The sequence below is a fragment of the Talpa occidentalis genome, unplaced genomic scaffold (genome assembly GCF_014898055.3).
Source record: "Talpa occidentalis isolate TD23 unplaced genomic scaffold, MPIMG_talOcc4v2.1, whole genome shotgun sequence".
NCBI lineage: Eukaryota > Metazoa > Chordata > Mammalia > Eulipotyphla > Talpidae > Talpa > Talpa occidentalis.
Window position 1 is genome coordinate 110,766,580 of NW_026555331.1, and position 20,750 is coordinate 110,787,329.

General features: G+C 50.4%; 2 long non-coding RNA genes across 3 annotated transcripts; one reads left to right on the forward strand and one right to left on the reverse strand.

Moving 5' to 3' along the window:
• Nucleotides 1–182: 182 nt before the first annotated feature.
• LOC119244507 (uncharacterized) lies at nucleotides 183–13,336 on the forward strand. Of its 2 annotated transcripts, XR_008550788.1 has the most exons (5): nucleotides 183–282; nucleotides 4,115–4,162; nucleotides 10,976–11,145; nucleotides 12,093–12,246; nucleotides 12,857–13,336. It is a non-coding gene; the product is annotated as an uncharacterized LOC119244507 (long non-coding RNA). The 2 variants fall into 2 exon arrangements; XR_005125064.2 differs by lacking the exon at nucleotides 183–282 and having other exon boundaries at nucleotides 3,596–4,162.
• On the reverse strand, nucleotides 11,717–20,697 carry LOC119244514 (uncharacterized). Its single transcript, XR_005125069.2, has 3 exons — nucleotides 20,581–20,697; nucleotides 12,632–12,712; nucleotides 11,717–12,170 (listed from the first exon to the last, which is right to left on the reverse strand). It is a non-coding gene; the product is annotated as an uncharacterized LOC119244514 (long non-coding RNA).
• Between the last annotated feature and the right edge of the window lie 53 nt (nucleotides 20,698–20,750).

A 20,750-nucleotide genomic window follows, 5' to 3' on the forward strand; every position in this document is an offset into this window, starting at 1 on the left:
GAATTTTCAAACTGTCAGGCTGCTGGGGGGACCACCTGATGGGCGTGGCCACTGAGAGCGAGTGGCGCGTGTGCCCCGCCCCGCCCCGCCCGCCCCGCCCCGCCCACCAGCCGAGCGCACCTGCGCAGCGCCTCAGGCCGCGCATGCGCCCAGCGCAGCCGCTTCCCCGCCGGTGCCCGGGGAACCCGGTGTCTTGGGGCGCGGCTGGGAGGCGTCAGCTGTACTGCGGTCTGTGTGCCTCCTTGGGCCTCCAGAGGAGGAGTGAGCCAGAGGTGCGGGAAGGTGAGACACCTCGCTGTGGGAGGCTGACTGCGCAGGGGGCCACCGGAGCACCCAGTGCGGGAGGGGCAGGGTGTGGAAACCCGGGCCCCTTTTGGGGTTCCTTCTAGGGCCTGGGGGCTCTGGGGGGTCGGGGTGACCCGCGCGTCCCGCTTCCCTTGCCTGAGAGCGGGTCCTGCGCTCCCGACGCCCTCGCGGGAAGTGGACGACACCTGGGGGGGTTCTGGGCGCCCTGTTCTGGCGCGCGGGCCTGGCTGTTTTTATTACAGTGGGTTCAGGCTAGAGCGTGGGGAACGTACCGTCAAATTACCTGGGGCTGACACCGCCCCAACCCCTCCCCGGCCCGGGGGCCGCAGGCTGAGGGCAGAGCCGGCTCCGGACGCCGCGCCTGAGCAGGCCCCAGGCGGCGGGTCCCGGGCATCTGCCCCTGAAGGTGAGGCGCGAACCCCCACACCCCCCGCGCCCCGGGAGGCAGGTAAAGAAGGCTTAACTGGGGCGCTCAGCCTTTGCATCTCCCCGGGGCGTTCGTTAGAAAGGAGGGACTGAATGGGGCTTGACTTCCTCCGGCATCAGCATGTGTGTAGGTTGGGACAAATGACAAAAACAGGCCAGTATCAGCTTGAATTTCTTTATTTTTTTCCCACTCCTCCTACTGACATTGGTAAACATAAGGCCCATTTTTCAATGTCAGGGCTTTTGCACTTGAGGTCCTCCCTGCTTGAAGTGCCCACTGCATCACTTCATTCGGGTCATTGTCAAATAACTCCCTCCTCAGAGAGAGCCACTAGGTCACTGTGTCTGAAACAGCACCCCTCGGGCACCTTAATCTATTTTCCACACCTTTTCTCCATGATACCTGTTAGTACCTGACATCTTTCCCTTTGGCCCTGTCTCTCTCCCCACTCCCGCTTAACCTCAGGAACCTCACTTGGTTCTTAGAGTCCAGTAGATTTTAATTAGTATTTGACTGGTTTTCTCACCTGCTGTGTAATCAGCCAACATTTGTGTTTGTCATCTGACTTGCTTTACTACAAAGGAGGCCCTCGCATCCCTTCCCTTTTCATGTAAACAGTCATGTTTTGTCTTTCCATGTGGCTGAGTAGTGTTCCCTTGTGTGGACAGGCCACACCTTGACGCAGCCCTCTCTGCAGGCACACAGGTCACTACAGCCTTTGTTTAGGTGTAATTTGGGTGTAAATATGTGGGGGAGGTGAGCTGGGCATCTCCACCCTCCACAGCCTTTTCATTTCCCCACTGGAACTCAATCCACTCAGCACGGACTCTCCGGCCTCTCTGCCCTCACCCCCGGACAACCACACTCCACCTTCTCTTTCCAATTTGATGCTCTGGATACTCACCTGAGTGGAATTTCTCTACATTTGTCCTGTTGTGTCTGGGTAATTTATTGCACTTCTTATAAAGCCTCTAAGTTTCCTACAAGTTGTGGCACGTATCACAATTTCCTTCCTTGTTTAAGAGTGAATGTGACATTTCCTGTAGGCCACATTTTGTTTTTACATTTCTTTATCGCATGGAGTCAGTTGCTTCTAGATACTGGTAGACTGTGAATAATGCTGCTTGAACATGGGTGTAAAGGTAGCTGTTTGAGTCGCTGCCCTCAATTCTTTCGGGTGTTCCTGAGATGGAATGGCCGTGTCACGTGTTAGTTGTGTGTTCAGTGTTTAAGGGAGTTGCCGTGCTGCCCCCCACAGCAGCTGCACCGATTGACTTTCCTCCTTCAATGGCAGCGTGATACTGGAGTTTATGAATCTACCCCGTTTTGTTTGTCCACTCACCCACTGATCGACATTTGCACTCTTTCTACCCCTGGCCATTATGAACAGTGCTGCTATAATATTTGTGTACAAAATTTAGCTTGAACACCTGTTTTCCATTGTTTGGGGTTTATATCTAGGTGTGGAGACATTGAAATATATGGTAATACACTTTTTTTTAAAAAAAACATTTTGGGGAAGTGCCAAACTATATTAAGCATGGACTGCCTCATTTTACATTTCCACAGCATACGTGACAATATTTTTATTTAAAATTGTCTCCATTTTTACCATTGTAGAAAAATCCCAGGATTCTGCAGAAAACCAGGATGCTTCTACATATTGGGTGAAAAATGAAGTTCTTGCAGGTGTAGTAATCCAAGTACATTAATGACTGCCAGGTATTTTTAGTGCTAAAATGTGCACACATGTGTCAAGCAAGCAAAAGGTCATCTTTTTGAAAGCTTTCAAAAACTTTTGATATGAAATAAGTAGATCAAGAAAACTTATGAGTGTATTGCCCACTTATCCATAGGTAGGGATAGTAGTTTTTTGGATTGTATACCTAGAGGCTAGGACGGATTATCTTTTATCTTTTTTCTTTTTAAAGATTTATTTCTTATTATGCATACAACAACTGGGGTATAGTCAGAGGTGGGGGGAGGGTGGATGAGTGAGAGGATTCACCCGAGACAGTGGAGAGAAGGCAGATCCAATGAAATACTGCTGAGGGGAGCAGCAGGCGAGACAGGAGAGGTCTGCTGCGCCATGTGGGTCAGCTGCCAGGCTGAGGAGTGAACTCATGCTGCAGTGGCTGCAGATAGCTTGATAGCTGAGACTTTAACCCCTGCACCATGAGGGAGGCCTTTATCTTTTCAGTTAACTATAATAAAAACATTGCCAGTAAGAACTAACTCCCATTCCTTGAGCGAGTTTCCCAGGTAATCGTCACAAATCAAAATGAACTAAAATTAAGGAACCAACAGTAAATGAGGGCCTGTCATGCGTGGTACCTCTTCTCTGCGTGGCTAACTCAAAATGCTGTCCAGGTATGAGTGTCTTTGGGAAGCTTCTCCTTGTCCCTGTGGCCTGGTGTGTTTGACCAGCAGAGTCCTTAACTCCTATAATCTCCCCCACCACAGACTGGGAGCCCCGTAGGGCAGTGGCCAACCTCATCTAGCTTCTGATGAAAGGGTACCCAAGAAATAGTTAGCTGCCCTGGAGGCAGCAAGGAATTCTACGTGTGCCCTGGTAATGCCCTGAAAAGATATACACAAAGATTGTCACCAGTATCTTGACTGGCAGATTAGCACACATCTTGGTGTTTTTTTTTTTTTTATAAATAAATTTTATTTTTATATTCCCCATACAATTGCAACCCCCTTATTTTGACCCCAATCCCTCCCCTCCCCACGCCCCACCCCCCATAGAGTGTCTCTGGTTCATAGTTTTTAGTTGATTTTGATTTTCACTTTCTTATAGTTATTCATTCTCCTGGTCCCTTATTTAAGTTTTCTAGATTCCTGCTATGAGTGAGACCATCCGGTGTTTTTCTTTTTCTTTCTGGATTATTTCGCTAAGCATGATCCCTTCCAGCGCCATCCATGTTGCTGCAAAAATTGCATGTGTTTATCTTTTTTGAATGCTGAGTAATATTCCATGGTGTATATGTACCACATCTTCTTGATCCAGTCATCTATTTTTGGGCATTTGGGTTGTTTCCAAAGCTTACTACTAAACATAGAGCTTCCATATGATCCAGCATTTCCACTCTAGGTATTTACCCAAAGGACACAGAAACATCGATTCCAAAGAGCACCTGCACCCCTCTGTTTATAGCAGCACTGTTTACAATAGCTAAGCTTTGGAAACATCTTCGTGTTTCATAGAAGGTTCATTCCATTCCCGGCCCCTCCATCTTCAGAGTCCCTCCACTGCACACTCCTCCTGCTCGTGGGCTCCCACCACCTTCCAGTTTTGTCTTCTCCAAGAATGTCTCCACCTTTCCCCTCTGCCCCCAGGCCCTGTGATTCAATACTCTGCCACATTTTCTATTTCAGGCTAATAGAGACCCTGATGCTGGAGTTGCCGTAGAACAAGATGCTCAGGTAAATGAGACCTAATACGTGATGGTTTTACTGTGATATGTAAGTGACAAAGTCCATGTTACTAAAAAGCCATCATCAGAGTAGTAATAGCATCTAAGAGCAATCTTATTTCTGGGTCATTACCAAAACATAGGACCCCTGCAAGTACAGTTTTCTCATTTTGTTCTGGCAACAAAATATTTTATCCCAAATAGAAATGAAATGAAATGAAATAAATTGCATATGAACAGTGAGTCCCATCTAAGTATGTTGCCCCTTTCCAGTTATGGAACATTCATGAAACAGAAATTAAAACAAGAACAACTTTGGTGCATTTTTTTTTTTTTCCCTTCCTGAAAGGACAGGGTGGAGCTGTATGCAGTAGATGAAGAAGATATTTCATCGATAAAAGGTGTTTTCTTATGTAACAGATGACAAGGTACAAAACTGGGAGATTCTTCCACCTTTCCTTGGATGGAACTCTTAAGTAGGAGTGTTCTTTTGTCAGCTGCTTTATAGTGACACCCGGATAACATGTTGCACGTAAGTGGCTTTTAAATTCCAGGCCTCTCTCAAAAGTTGGGCCTTGTTGATTACTGGGATGACACCGCACTGTGGGCTGGGTAGGCGACTGTGTGGTTGTCACAACCCTCCAGGGTGGGAGTTCAGGTCAGGGGCGAAGATGTAGGCCGTCTCAGGTGACCGTGTGAGGCCTTGGCTAGCGGGCAGCAGGCCAGGTTCCCAGCAGGACCCGAGGTGTCCCGAGCACAGTGCCGCAGGGCGAGGCTACTGGGGGTGGTCACCGGTGCGTTTTTACCTCGTTCTTACTGGTTTCTCCCCTCAGAGAGCCCATGTACAGCAGTGATCAGACTTTCTTGTGCCCGTGGACCTCCTGGGGTTCCCCTTGGAGTACAGGTTCTGACCCAGTGAGCTGCTCAGGAGTGAATGAAGGCAGGACCTGTGTCCTGCATGCCCATAACTGAACCCAAAAAGCCCCTCTGTTTTCCACATCCAGCTCCTCCTGCCGTAGGTCCTCTGACTGCTCCCCCTCTGCAGTGAGCCACCCACAGGGAGGTGTTCCTCACCTTCCCTTCACTTTGGGGGCTCACCTTGTCCTCTCAGGTCAACAATACCCCCCCCCCCCCCCCCCATCAAACTGCAGGTGGCACCTCCCATCTGGGTCCTGAGCAGGCCAGGTTCCCCCAGCAGGAGCCCCCCTCCCAGCCCTGGGCCCTGGCAGCTCACAGGTGAGGCTGGAAGTCTTTCCCGGGGGCCAGCCCCACCTCCCGCCCGTCGGGCCCCAGCTACATGGTAACATTTTGGGAATTCAGACCGGAGTGGAGGCAGATAGCCCTGCCTGCTCAAAGATAGGGTTAACCTAAGGATTCTGAGAACAGCGCAGAGGGCTCCGGTGTACCCGCCCGCTAGAGGGGGTGGGGGCGATGTTTGTGTCATGTAAATTATGTTAGGTGTACACCCAGCTCAGTGTCAGAATTGCTCAAATGTGTTGAGCTTCAGATGCAGCTGAGAGACTGACCCTGGGGGTCAGGGCTGGGCACAGGCCTGGAGGGAGAACGGAGGCCCCGCAGGCTGTCCTGGGGGCACTTCATAAGCAACGAGGATGCGCCTCCCGGCTGCCTGCGGAGACCCTGCCTCGGGAAGGCCGTGGGGTCCGGGCACACGCCTTGAGTGGAGACTGAGATGGAGGGGAAGTGGGGGGGAGAGAGGGAACTGGGACGGGGGTAGGTCCCCTTTTCATTAGGGGGCGGGTTAAATAATATTGGCTTTCACTTAGATTTTTTCATAAAATTCTGGTGAATTTTTGCACATAAAGATTTTTAATCTGCATTCCAATGCTTTTCCTTAGGTCATTTTCCAAAAATAGAAAGATGAGTTCTATTTAAAATAAAATAAAATGAAATGAAACTACTAAATTCAAGATTCCCTTGAATTGAAGGTGTGTGTGACTTTATTTGCTGTGGAATGAGAGAGAACATGATGCCTGTGGCCCCTGCAGCTTTTCCTCCTCCTCGGCTGTCGTCCTCGCGGCTGTTGGCCCCGCCCCGCCCCGCCGGCCCCGCCCCCGTCCCCGTCCCTGGAACCGGCCTCTGTAAATGCCGCTTTCGCCGCCTCGCTCCTCGCCCGCGGGCGGCGTCCCCCGCCGTCTGTCTACACCTCGGGCCGCGCGGCCCCTTCGTTTCCCGCGTGACCCGCGGGCACGGCCTTCACGGGCGACCCTCCGTTTTACTGCGCTTCGCCCCTTTCCCACTTCCTCTGCGCTTGGCCCTCCCGTCCCGCCTTTCACCTCCCCGTAGGCGCTGCCCCGCGTCCGCTTCCTCACACGGCAGCCTCCGGTCCAGGAGGAAACGCTTTCCCGTCCCGTCCTCCCCGCGCCTCGGAAGCCGCATTGCTCCCGGGCCCTGTCAGGTCCCCAGGCCGTGACTTTCCCACGATACCACCCCGGTCCACAAGACGGCGCGCGCCGTCTTGCCAGCGGCTCATTTGTCCGAGGAGCCGCTCCTTCCTCCGCAGACACTTCCATGTCGTGTGTGTCCATAGACCATTATTTTCCCACGATACAACCCCGGTCCAAAAGGCGGCGCTCTCCTATTTTCGAGCAGCTCATTTGTCCGAGTAGCCGCTCCTTCCTCCTCAGACACTTCCTTGTCATCTGTTTCCATAAACTGATTTTCCCACGATACCACCCCGGTCCAGAAGGCGGCGCTCTCGTTTTTCGAAGAGCTCATTTGTCTGAGTAGTCGCTCCTTCCTCCTCAGACACTTCCGTGTCAACTGTTTCCACAGACCGTGATTTTCCCACGATACCACCCCGGTCCACAAGGCGGCGCACTCCTATTTTCGAGCAGCTCATTTGTCCGAGTAGCCGCTCCTTCCTCCTCAGACACTTCCGTGTCAACTGTTTCCATAGACCGTTATTTTCCCACGATACCACCCCGGTCCACAAGACGGCGCTCTCATATTTTCGAGTATCTCATTTGTTCAAGTAGCCGCTCCTTCCTCCTCAGACACTTCCGTATCAAATGTTTCTATAGATCGTGATTTTCCCACGATACCACCCCGGTCCACAAGACGGCGCTCTCTTATATTGGAGCGAATTAGCTGCCCAAGAGTCTCTCCTTCCTGTCCGGGAACTTCCGTGTTACCTGCTTCTTAAGTGCTCGATTTTCCCACCATACCACCCCAGTGCACAAGGAGGCGCTATCCTATTTCTAATCCCGTTTTCTTGCATACGCTAGTCTTCTTTATCAGTTTAACAATGTCGTCTACTGATGACGTAATTGTAGGGCGCAGTCAACTAGGAAGGAAGGAGAGGCTCCTTGGCTAGATGAAGTACTGAAAAAATATAGAGCGCCCCCTTGTGGACCGGGGTGGTATCGTGGGAAAATAACAGTCTAGGGAAACGACATATAAATGTCCTATGAGGAAGGAGAGGCTCTTCGCGCTAATGGGCTGATCTAAAAACGGAGCGCGCCATCTTGTGGACCGGGGTGGTATCGTGGGAAAGTCACGGCCTGGTGACCTGACAGGGGCCGGGAGCAATGCTGCTTCCTTGGCGCGGGGAGGACGGGACGGGAAAGCGTTTCCTCCTGGACCGGAGGCTGCCGCGTGAGGAAGCGGACGCGGGGCAGCGCCTACGGGGAGGTGAAAGGCGGGACGGGAGGGCCAAGCGCAGAGGAAGTGGGAAAGGGTAGAAGCGCAGTAAAACGGAGGGTCGCCCGTGAAGGCCGTGCCCACGGGTCACGCGGGAAACGAAGGGGCCGCGCGGCCTGAGGTGTAGACAGACGGCGGGGTCGCCGCCCGCGGGCGAGGAGCGAGGCGGCGAAAGCGGCATTTACAGAGGCCGGTTCCAGGGACGGGGGTGGGGCCGGCGGGGGCGGGGCGGGGCCAACAGCCGCGAGGACGACAGCGGAGGAGGAGGAAAAGCTGCAGGGGCCACAGGCATCATGTTCTCTCTCATTCCACAGCAAATAAAGTCACACACACCTTCAATTCAAGGGAATCTTGAATTTAGTAGTTTCATTTCATTTTATTTTAAATAGAACTCATCATTCTATTTTTGGAAAATGACCTAAGGAAAAGCATTGGAATGCAGATTAAAAATCTTTATGTGCAAAAATATTCACCAGAATTTTATGAAAAACATCTAAGTGAAAGCCAATATTATTTAACCCGCCCCCTAATGAAAAGGGGACCTTCCCCTGTCCCAGTTCCCTCTCTCCCCCCCACTTCCCCTCCATCTCAGTCTCCACTCAAGGTGTGTGCCCGGACCCCACGGCCTTCCCGAGGCAGGGTCTCCGCGGGCAGCCGGGAGGCGCATCCTCGTTGCTTATGAAGTGCCCCCAGGACAGCCTGCGGGGCCTCCGTTCTCCCTCCAGGCCTGTGCCCAGCCCTGACCCCCAGGGACAGTCTCTCAGCTGCATCTGAAGCTCAACACATTTGAGCAATTCTGACACTGAGCTGGGTGTACACCTAACATAATTTACATGACACAAACATCGCCCCCACCCCCCCTAGCCGGCGGGTACACCGGAGCCCTCTGCGCTGATCTCAGAATCCTTAGGTTAACCCTATCTTTGAGCAGGCAGGGCTATCTGCCTCCACTCCGGTCTGAATTCCCAAAATGTTACCATGTAGCTGGGGCCCGACGGGCGGGAGGTGGGGCTGGCCCCCGGGAAAGACTTTCAGCCTCACCTGTGAGCTGCCAGGGCCCAGGGCTGGGAGGGGGGCTCCTGCTGGGGGAACCTGGCCTGCTCAGGACCCAGATGGGAGGTGCCACCTGCAGTTTGATCGGGGGGGGGGGGGGGAGAGGGGGTATTGTTGACCTGAGAGGACAAGGTGAGCCCCAAAGTGAAGGGAAGGTGAGGAACACCTCCCTGTGGGTGGCTCACTGCAGAGGGGGAGCAGTCAGAGGACCTACGGCAGGAGGAGCTGGATGTGGAAAACAGAGGGGCTTTTTGGGTTCAGTTATGGGCATGCAGGACACAGGTCCTGCCTTCATTCACTCCTGAGCAGCTCACTGGGTCAGAACCTGTACTCCAAGGGGAACCCCAGGAGGTCCACGGGCACAAGAAAGTCTGATCACTGCTGTACATGGGCTCTCTGAGGGGAGAAACCAGTAAGAACGAGGTAAAAACGCACCGGTGACCACCCCCAGTAGCCTCGTCCTGCGGCACTGTGCTCGGGACACCTCGGGTCCTGCTGGGAACCTGGCCTGCTACCCGCTAGCCAAGGCCTCACACGGTCACCTGAGACGGCCTACATCTTCGCCCCTGACCTGAACTCCCACCCTGGAGGGTTGTGACAACCACACAGTCGCCTACCCAGCCCACAGTGCGGTGTCATCCCAGTAATCAACAAGGCCCAACTTTTGAGAGAGGCCTGGAATTTAAAAGCCACTTACGTGCAACATGTTATCCGGGTGTCACTATAAAGCAGCTGACAAAAGAACACTCCTACTTAAGAGTTCCATCCAAGGAAAGGTGGAAGAATCTCCCAGTTTTGTACCTTGTCATCTGTTACATAAGAAAACACCTTTTATCGATGAAATATTTTTTCTTCATCTACTGCATACAGCTCTACCCAGTAATCAACAAGGCCCTGACATTTGAGAGGCCTGTATGGCTGCTCTAGCACTTTCCCCTCCCGTAGGGGTAGTGCTCAGCCAGCTCTGTGCTCCACTGGACACTTCACAAGGAAAGGCGAGAGGGGAACCGACAGGCAACAACCCTGAGACTACTGGCTTGGACAAAAGAGACGGGCTTTAGGGGCAGACTGGCCCAAGTGGGGCCTGGGTTTTGCCCTCCAATTCCTGAGCCTCCGTTTCCTTAGCTAGACAAGGGACGGTGTCCCCTCCACTTTAGAGGACGCTCGGTGCAGTCACCGGAGATTTCTGAGTGCCCGCTCCTGCTGGAAGGTGAAGCGTGTAGCTATCTGCCACGAGCCGACAGCTCAGAGAGCCCGGGGGGTGGGGGACAGTCAGGTACAAAGGCAACTTCAGCAGACGGCCGCAAGGACTGTGGAGGGAAGCTCCAGTGCCCTGGACTTCCCTGTAAGGGCACCTGATACTCACCTGGCCGGGGGTGAGGCAGGGCTATGCAGAAAGGACTTGCCCTTGAAAAAGAACGAGTCAGGTGAACGGGCGGCGGGGGCGAGAAGAGAGCGAGCGTGCAGGAGAGAGGCTGAAGGCACAAGTGAGTAAGAGGCAGATAACAAGAGTCTCATAAGTACGTTCAGAGGCTTGACCTTCAGCCTGAGGACAGTGGGCACCAACGTAGGGCTTTCGGGCTTTAACAATGACATGACACAGTAGGCTTGCCCTTCCTCAGGGACCGTGAGGCAAGCGGGAGGGACTGTTTGGTTCTTTCCTGATCTCCCTCCAGCTAGCACAGCATTCTGAGGACACGAAGTCAACACACCCTGCTGGAGACCCGTGCGGCGTGAGGTGCTGAGACAAGGAGGATGTCGGGGTCGTGACTGGAGATGGGTCACACAGGCTGGAAGATCAGCCCGTGTCCAGACCACGATGTCCTTTCTTGTGTCAGCAAAGCTAAGCCTGAGACACAGGCGAGACTAGAAAGGGAATAGGACATACCGGCAACGCAGAACCCTGGCCGTGAAGATGTGCCCGGCCAAGGCTAGAACGAAGAGTGATTCATTGTCTAGTAACGAACAAGGAGGGAGGGGGGCAGTTTGTATCGGTGAACATGAGTCGCACTGGGCACTCGGACGCTTGGGCTTGGACTGAGAAGCCTTGCGTCCCCTGGGTCCCACTTCTCTTAAACATATTTTCTGTCTGTCATTTCTTTATTTCCAGGTTCTTTCGGTTTCCTCTCCTCAACCCTGTTCACCGGAGCTGGTCTCCGGCACCACCCAACAGTGATAATGTCCTCCAGCTTCCCTGTTAGCCAAGGCAGACCCCAAGTCCAGTTTCAGAGAGAACCGTCCGCGGGAAGAGCGGATGAAAAGGGCCTGTGACTCTCCCAGGTGGGTGACCAACCATCAAGGCCTGCGTAGTTTACTGCCTCACGTGACCAGAAAGTCGGGCCTATGATACATGATTCTACCTTTATTACCGATTTCACATTTTCCAGTTTCATGCTCTGAATTTCCTCACTTAATTCCTATGTTGGATTACTTTATAAACCATACCGACACTATGCAACATGTTATCCGGGTGTCACTGTAAAGCAGCTGATGATAAAACACTCCTACTTAGAGTTCCATCCAAGAAAAGGTGGACGAATCTCCCAGTATTGTAACCTGTCCTCTGTTACATAAGAAAACACCTTGGGCCTCCCCGGTGGCGTAGTGGTTGAGCACTGGGTTGTGAAGCTGCCTGCAGCCTCTGTAGTGCCGGTTCGATCCCCGGCCACTGGTGCGCAGACCTCTCCTGCCACCCACTGCTCCCCTCAGCAGTGTACTTTGTCAGTCTGCCTGCTCTGCTTTCCCCTTTGGCTCTGGTGAATTCGCTCACCCTCCCGCGCTTCTGACTGTACCCAGTGCTTATATAAATAAATAAATAAATAAATCTTTAAAAAAAAAAAAAAAAAGACGCAGCTTTGAAAAAAAAAGAAAACACCTTTTATCACTGAGATATTCTTTCTTCATCTACTGCATACAGTTCTACCCTGTCCTTTTAGGAAAAAAAACAAAAAAACAAAACAAAACAAACACCTAAGTTGTTCTTGTTTTAATTTCTGTTCTATGAATGTTCCATAACTGGAAAAGGGTAACATCTAGATGGGACTCACTGTTCATAAGCAATTTATTTCATTTCATCTCATTTTGGGATAAAATATTTTGTTGCCAGATCAAAATGAGAAAACTATACTTGCAGGGTCTTATGATTTGGTAATGACCCATAAATAAGTTGCTCTTACAACACTGCTGATGATTTACTAACATGGATTTTTGTCACTTACATGTCACAGTAAAACCATCACGTATTAGGTCTCATTTACCTGAGCATCTTGTTCAACCGCAACTCCAGCATCAAGATCTCTATTAGCCTGAAATAGAAAATGTGGCAGAGTATTGAATCACAGGAGCATTTTTGTGCAAAAGGAGAAATGGTTCCATCTGAAGGTACATAAAGCTTTTACTCCCAGGAAGAGTACATTGTTTTTATAAAGATCATAACAATGCTACATGAATTACTTTATCACATAGCACTGTGCAAATCCAATCTGGCGGGGGTGAGGCGGGGCTATGCAGAAAGGATCTGACCCTGTTGATTTCAAATTCAAATATAATGATATTTGGGGAAAAAACGCACCGACACCTATGAGTTTAGGTAGTAAGAGTTTAGGTCAGATGCTCCAAAACACAATGCAGCTCAGGAAGCACACAGCCAGAATCAAGCAGGTGTCACAAATGATTCAAAGAATTTTAAGTGAATTTATTTGACCATATTCAAACTGGCCAGGCTTCAGAGTTTTTAATCAAACTGTGAACAGTCTCTACTCAGTACCTGACAGGGAAACGCCAACGTCCTCTGGCTGTACCTGGAGTATCCCCCACACTGCACTGTCTTCCAGGTTTGAGTCTTTTCCTGCAACAGAATAATTTCAGACTTAACTTACAGCTTCTCTACAACTAGAAAAAAAAATATCCTTCCCCATTAATCAAATGGGAACGTCCTAAAGGAACAATACTTGATTAACATAAATGTTCTCTACTCTCCCTCTGAGTGCAGCAAGGACTAAAGGCAAATGCTTTCTGGGAGCAGCAAAGGGAGAAAATTTGCATTTCTAAATGGCTGAGCCATGATTCAGATGAGAACCAAACGCTTCTGGAGCCTAATTTGTTCACGGCGTGTCCTGTAAAGGAGAACAGTGGGAACAAGAAGGACATAGAATGAGGTAAATAATGTTAGCCTCTTACTACAGATACCCGGACATGGGACCACAGACACAGTAAACTTGGTGATAGTGCATAATTGACAGAGTTGATCATTTTCCTATCAACAAACTCATGTTATTTTAATTTGTGAAATGGAGAATTCCTTTTGTGAAAGCTACCATTTGTATTTCTCCAACACGCCCTCTGGACAAACACTGTGATGTCAACAAAATGAGAGGGGTTGCTGCTGAGTCTTTTATTTGACAGTTTTTGTTTCTTTTAACTTTGTGCTGAGATAGATTATATGTTTTTTCTTTTCTGAAGAAATAAAGGATACATGTGTTAAAAAAAATGCCCGTGGTATATAGTGTAATGGGAAGTTATAAGACTGAGGGCTGATAATTTCCACTTGCAAAAGCCAACCTCTCCAAAGGGGAGCCTTCATTTTCCAAATCAAAGAAACACTTTAAAGAGAGAATTTTAAGATTAGACATGATTATGTACATCGCTCGGTAAATCCTTATTAATGATAATGAGAAAATCATTAACTTGGAGGTGGAGGAAATGGCAGAGGACCCCCAAGCCAAGTGAACGAAGCGAACGTGAATGCAATGGGTCGCAGCGACAGCGGGCGCATGGCAGATGGGCAGTTGCTCCTCCTCTGGTGGTGTTGGCATGAATGAGTCAATCTTAATCCAAATCTAAGCATGAAAGACATCAGCACCATGCAAATTTCGATACACATTATTTTCCCTGTGTTCCATAACCTCTAGCTGTAATCTCTAGAAACACATTTAAACAGCGAGTGTACGGCGGTCCGCCTAGCTAGTAGGTAGCTCTTTTCAGAGTTTTTTAAGTTACGCCACTCACGCTATCCTGCTGACGTGTGCGTTCCACATCCTGTCGCAGTGAACTAATGCTGCATTGCAGGAAACCTAAAAGCTACATTTTCCCCTGTGCACTCTTATGGAGCACCTGCCAGGGGATTCTCAGATAGCGACGCCTCACCATCTAGTAAATACGCTCTCAAAAGGGAATATTTCAGTAAGTGAAGACCATTGTTTCATGATGAGACTTTTTCATGCCATGTAGAAATTCTGGAATCAGAGGATGGAGTGACAGCTCTGGGACAAAAGGAAAAAGTATTCTCAAGACATGACTTTGATTTTCACAAGAAGAACAGGGAGGTGGGCCTCCCTAGCGGCACAAGGAGTTAAGTCTCAGTGCTATGGAGCAATCTGCAACCACTGCCACATGAGTTCGATCCCCAGCCAGGGAGCTACTCACATGGTGCAGCAGACCTTTCCTGTCTCACCCGCTGCTCCCCTCAGCAGTGTATCTCAGTAGATCTGCTTGTTCTGCTTCCCACTCTGTCTCTGGTGAATCCTTTCACACCACCCCCCACCCCGCGACTCTGACCTGTATGCCAGTTCTTGAATGCATAAATAAATAAATCTTAAAAAAAATAATAAAAATTAAAAAAAAAAAGAAGAGGAGAGAGGGCAGAAAAAAGAAGTGTTTGGCACACTTGGGATGAGAGGATGAAGGGGCAGAAGCCCTCCGGGGTGGGGTTGTGGTGTTTTGATTTAGAGACAGGAAGCAGCCCTGTCTGCAAAGGGGGGAATATCATCATCACCAAGGGACAGGGTTATTTTTTTTTATCAGCTATGCAGTTTATTTTAAATTGAAGGAAGGAAAGCATGTGAGGGACAAGTATGGGTAAGGCTGATGAGAAATGAGCATTTTGTGAGGCTAATTTCCTTCTCACTGCCTCACTGGGTGAGGCTGTCGGAGCACAGCAGGTAGGAGAAGCTGCATTACTGTGATCTTTCACAGCATCAGAAGCCTCTGGGAAACTCTTTGAAAATGGTCAACATGCAGGTACTCCCACAGGGAACAGACTGATGGCCACGACGATGCCAACAGAGCCACTGTAAAGATCTTACCTGAGACTAAGGAACCAGAACTTTCTGACAGTGAGAACCTGTGTGTGTGTGTAACATGTTGGCCAAGTGTAAGAAGAAGATCGGCTCCCTGGGACACTGAGAGCAGACCTGAGGAGATGCCAAAGCAAAGCCCCACAGGGAGGACCTCCACCCCTCACGTGAGGTTCCCTCAAGTTCCCCCAGGTCCCACCCCACAGGTGAAGGCTGTGGACTCCACAGGTGAAGTTCTAGGATAGGTAGGGACAGGTGCTCCTGAATTACCAGATCCATAAAAAAACCCGCGCCTGAGTCCATGATCTAGTCTAGGGTCACCGCCTCTGTTGCCTTGACCACCTAAATACATCTTAAGTGTAATCACTCCACCTCCCAGTGATATTATCTTGGTAGGAATGAGAACAGAGCACCTCCTCTTGAAAGTAAGGCTTAATCTCCCAGATGAGACAGCTCCTTGACCTTGTGTAGTCGTTCAGAGCCATTAAGATCTCACCTGCAAGGGCCAACTTAACGGCCCTGACCTTTAAGCTTATTTCAGCTGAACCATAATCTCTATCTGTGTTGGGGGAGGGACCATGTCCCCAGCCCCACTTAATGAGGGGCGGAGCTGAGCGGCCAGGTGAAGCTATGTGACACAGAAGGCAGGCGGGCTTGAGAGACACTTGCAGAAGAGCGCGCTTGCTTCTCGGCTTTGGGGGACTTGGAAGAGAGATGTGGGGAGACATGTAGAGACATCTGAAAGAGACGTGTGGGTAAGAGACAGGTGGGGAGGTTGACCTTTGATTTGGCTCCCTTCATCCCAGACATGTCTGGCCCCACCTGCCCATGCCCCTTTCCTGTGGCTCCCCATCAAAAGGTGTCCTAGGCTTGTGACAAGCTTTTGGGCCTCGGCAGCCCTGCTTTGGGCTAACTTTGTTTGGACATATGCCCATGGGGGTCAGGGGAGAGTGGAGGGATGGGTAAACAGGGTGTTTTTATTGGGAAACTACTCTCCCTTCTCTCAGTGCATGCTGATTCTATTTAAGTGCTTTTACCCCAAGAGTCTTTGTGTGCACAGATGACCCGGCTCCTTTAAAATTAAAGTTTGGAGGGCCTCCCCTGGTGGCGCAGTGGTTGAGCGCTGGGCTGCGAAGCTGCCCGCAGCCTCTGCAGTGCCGGTTTGATCCCTGGCCGCTGGCGAGGGTCCCACATGGTGTGACAGACCTCTCCTGCCTCACCCGCTGCTCCCCTCAGCAGTGTATTTCGTCAGTCTGCCTATTCTGCTTCCCGCTCTGGCTCTGGTGAATTCTCTCACCCTCCCACGCTTCTGACTGTACCCAGTGCTTGTATAATAAATAAATCTTAAAAAAAAAAAAATAAACGCTTGGAGGTCCTGGGTCTGCGCCGGACACATACACTACACTCAACTCAGAAACCAACTCTGCTTACTGAAGCCATCAGACGATATCATAAACACAACATGAAGGGAGTACTACTTGAACAAATGACATTTATTTATTTATTTATTTTTTTTGTTTGTTTGTTTTTTTATTTATACAAGCACTGGGTACAGTCAGAAGCTTGGGAGGGTGAGAGAATTCACCAGAGCCAGAGCGGGGAGCAGAGCAGGCAGAAGGACCGAAGTACACTGCTGAGGGGAGCAGCGGGCGGCAGGAGAGGTCTGCGCGCCATGTGGGACCCTCCTCCGGTGGCCGGGGAGCAGCCGGGGGATCGAACCGGCACTGCAGAGGCTGCGGGCAGCTTCGCAACCCAGCGCTCAACCGCTGCGCCACCGGGGAGGCCCGAACAAATGACATTTATAAGTGAAAAATTATGAAAGCTAACCTCTGAAATAAAAATATTCTGCATTTTTTTAAAAGCTTTCCTTGACAAATGACATTTCCCATCATGCTGAGATCGGATACAGCAGCCTCAGATACAGTACCATCTTGCTCCACCAAGGCCCCCAAACCTCCCAAGGTCCATGTTAGCTAGCTATCTGCACTGGACGGTGAAAGGAACAAAACCAGCTGAGACTTCGAAAGATATGAGTGTCCCCACTTTGTAAGTAGGGCCCAGGATTGGGCTGCTCTTCAAGTTATGACAACAGAGACATGCAAATAAAACAACTAGCGGACAGGGCCTGGGGGCGGGGGGAAAGGTGGAGACATTCTTGGAGAAGACAAAACCGGAAGGTGGTGGGAGTCCATGAGCAGGAGGAGTGTGCAGTGGAGGGACTTTGAAGATGGAGGGGCCGGGAATGGAACGAACCTTCTATGAAACACCGAGATGTGTGCTAATCTGCCAGTCAAGCTACTGGTGACAATCTTTGTGTATATCCTTTCAGGGCATTACCAGGGCACACGTAGAATTCCTTGCTGCCTCCAGGGCAGCTAACTATTTCTTGGGTACCCTTTCCTCAGAAGCTAGATGAGGTTGGCCACTGCCCTACGGGGCTCCCAGTCTGTGGTGGGGGAGATTATAGGAGATAAGCACTCTGCTGGTCAAACACACCAGGCCACAGAGGGGCAGGGAGAAGCTTCCCAAAGATACTCATACCTGGACAGCATTTTGAGTTAGCCACGCAGAGAATAGGTACCACGCATGACAGGCCCTCATTTACTGTTGGTTCCTTAATTTTAGTTCATTTTGATTTGTGACGATTACCTGGAAAAATCGCTCAAGGAATGGGAGTTAGTTCTTATGGTGCAGGGGTTAAAGTCTCAGCTATCAAGCTATCTGCAGCCACTGTAGCATGAGTTCACTCCTTAGCCTGGGAGCTGACCCACATGGTGCAGCAGACCTCTCCTGTCTCACCTGCTGCTCCCCTCAGTAGTGTATTTCACTAGATCCACCAGCTCTCCACTCTGTCTTTGCTGAATTCTCACACCCCCGGACCCCTGCACCTCTGGCTATTACCCCAGTTCTTTTATGCATAAGTAAATAAGAAATAAATCTTTAGGGCCTCTCCTGGTGGTGCAGGTGGTTGAGCGCTGCACTGTGAAGCTGTCCACAGCCTCTGCAGCGCCAGTTCAATCCCGGCTGGCCAGCTAGGGTCCCACATGGTGCAGCAGAACTCTCTTGGTCACCTGCTGCTCCCCTCAGCAGTGTATTTTCTCACTCTGCCTGTTCTGTTCCCTGCTCTGTCTCTGGTGAATCCTCTCACCCTCCTGTGCATCTGGCCTGTATCCCGGTTCTTGTATAAATAAATTAAAAAAAAAGAAATTTTTAAAAAGAAAAAAGATAAAAGATAATCCGTCCTAGCCTCTAGGTATACAATCCAAAAAAAGGTATACAATCCAAAAAAATACTATCCTACCTATGGATAAGTGGGCAATACACTCATAAGTTTTCTTGATCTACTTATTTCATATCAAAAGTTTTTGAAAGCTTTCAAAAAGATGACCTTTTGCTTGCTTGACTGTGCACATTTTAGCATTAAAAATACCTGGCAGTCATTAATGTATTACTACATTACTACACCTGCAAGATTACTACACCTGCAAGATTACTACACCTGCAAGAACTTCATTTTTCACCCAATATGTAGAAGCATCCTGGTTTTCTGCAGAATCCTGGGATTTTTCTACAATGGTTAAAATGGAGACAATTTTAAATAAAAATATTGTCACGTATGCTGTGGAAATGTAAAATGAGGCAGTCCATGCTTAAAATAGTTTGGCACTTCCCCAAAATGTTTTTTTTTTTTTTTTAAAAGAGTATTACCATATACGTCAATGTCTCCACACCTAGATATAAACCCCAAACAATGGAAAACAGGTGTTCAAGCTAAATTTTGTACACAAATATTATAGCAGCACTGTTCATAATGGCCAGGGGTAGAAAGAGTGCAAATGTCGATCAGTGGGTGAGTGGACAAACAAAACGGGGTAGATTCATAAACTCCAGTATCACGCTGCCATTGAAGGAGGAAAGTCAATCGGTGCAGCTGCTGTGGGGGGCAGCACGGCAACTCCCTTAAACACTGAACACACAACTAACACGTGACACGGCCATTCCATCTCAGGAACACCCGAAAGAATTGAGGGCAGCGACTCAAACAGCTACCTTTACACCCATGTTCAAGCAGCATTATTCACAGTCTACCAGTATCTAGAAGCAACTGACTCCATGCGATAAAGAAATGTAAAAACAAAATGTGGCCTACAGGAAATGTCACATTCACTCTTAAACAAGGAAGGAAATTGTGATACGTGCCACAACTTGTAGGAAACTTAGAGGCTTTATAAGAAGTGCAATAAATTACCCAGACACAACAGGACAAATGTAGAGAAATTCCACTCAGGTGAGTATCCAGAGCATCAAATTGGAAAGAGAAGGTGGAGTGTGGTTGTCCGGGGGTGAGGGCAGAGAGGCCGGAGAGTCCGTGCTGAGTGGATTGAGTTCCAGTGGGGAAATGAAAAGGCTGTGGAGGGTGGAGATGCCCAGCTCACCTCCCCCACATATTTACACCCAAATTACACCTAAACAAAGGCTGTAGTGACCTGTGTGCCTGCAGAGAGGGCTGCGTCAAGGTGTGGCCTGTCCACACAAGGGAACACTACTCAGCCACATGGAAAGACAAAACATGACTGTTTACATGAAAAGGGAAGGGATGCGAGGGCCTCCTTTGTAGTAAAGCAAGTCAGATGATAAACACAAATGTTGGCTGATTACACAGCAGGTGAGAAAACCAGTCAAATACTAATTAAAATCTACTGGACTCTAAGAACCAAGTGAGGTTCCTGAGGTTAAGCGGGAGTGGGGAGAGAGACAGGGCCAAAGGGAAAGATGTCAGGTACTAACAGGTATCATGGAGAAAAGGTGTGGAAAATAGATTAAGGTGCCCGAGGGGTGCTGTTTCAGACACAGTGACCTAGTGGCTCTCTCTGAGGAGGGAGTTATTTGACAATGACCCGAATGAAGTGATGCAGTGGGCACTTCAAGCAGGGAGGACCTCAAGTGCAAAAGCCCTGACATTGAAAAATGGGCCTTATGTTTACCAATGTCAGTAGGAGGAGTGGGAAAAAAATAAAGAAATTCAAGCTGATACTGGCCTGTTTTTGTCATTTGTCCCAACCTACACACATGCTGATGCCGGAGGAAGTCAAGCCCCATTCAGTCCCTCCTTTCTAACGAACGCCCCGGGGAGATGCAAAGGCTGAGCGCCCCAGTTAAGCCTTCTTTACCTGCCTCCGGGGCGCGGGGGGTGTGGGGGTTCGCGCCTCACCTTCAGGGGCAGATGCCCGGGACCCGCCGCCTGGGGCCTGCTCAGGCGCGGCGTCCGGAGCCGGCTCTGCCCTCAGCCTGCGGCCCCCGGGCCGGGGAGGGGTTGGGGCGGTGTCAGCCCCAGGTAATTTGACGGTACGTTCCCCACGCTCTAGCCTGAACCCACTGTAATAAAAACAGCCAGGCCCGCGCGCCAGAACAGGGCGCCCAGAACCCCCCCAGGTGTCGTCCACTTCCCGCGAGGGCGTCGGGAGCGCAGGACCCGCTCTCAGGCAAGGGAAGCGGGACGCGCGGGTCACCCCGACCCCCCAGAGCCCCCAGGCCCTAGAAGGAACCCCAAAGGGGCCCGGGTTTTCACACCCTGCCCCTCCCGCACTGGGTGCTCCGGTGGCCCCCTGCGCAGTCAGCCTCCCACAGCGAGGTGTCTCACCTTCCCGCACCTCTGGCTCACTCCTCCTCTGGAGGCCCAAGGAGGCACACAGACCGCAGTACAGCTGACGCCTCCCAGCCGCGCCCCAAGACACCGGGTTCCCCGGGCACCGGCGGGGAAGCGGCTGCGCTGGGCGCATGCGCGGCCTGAGGCGCTGCGCAGGTGCGCTC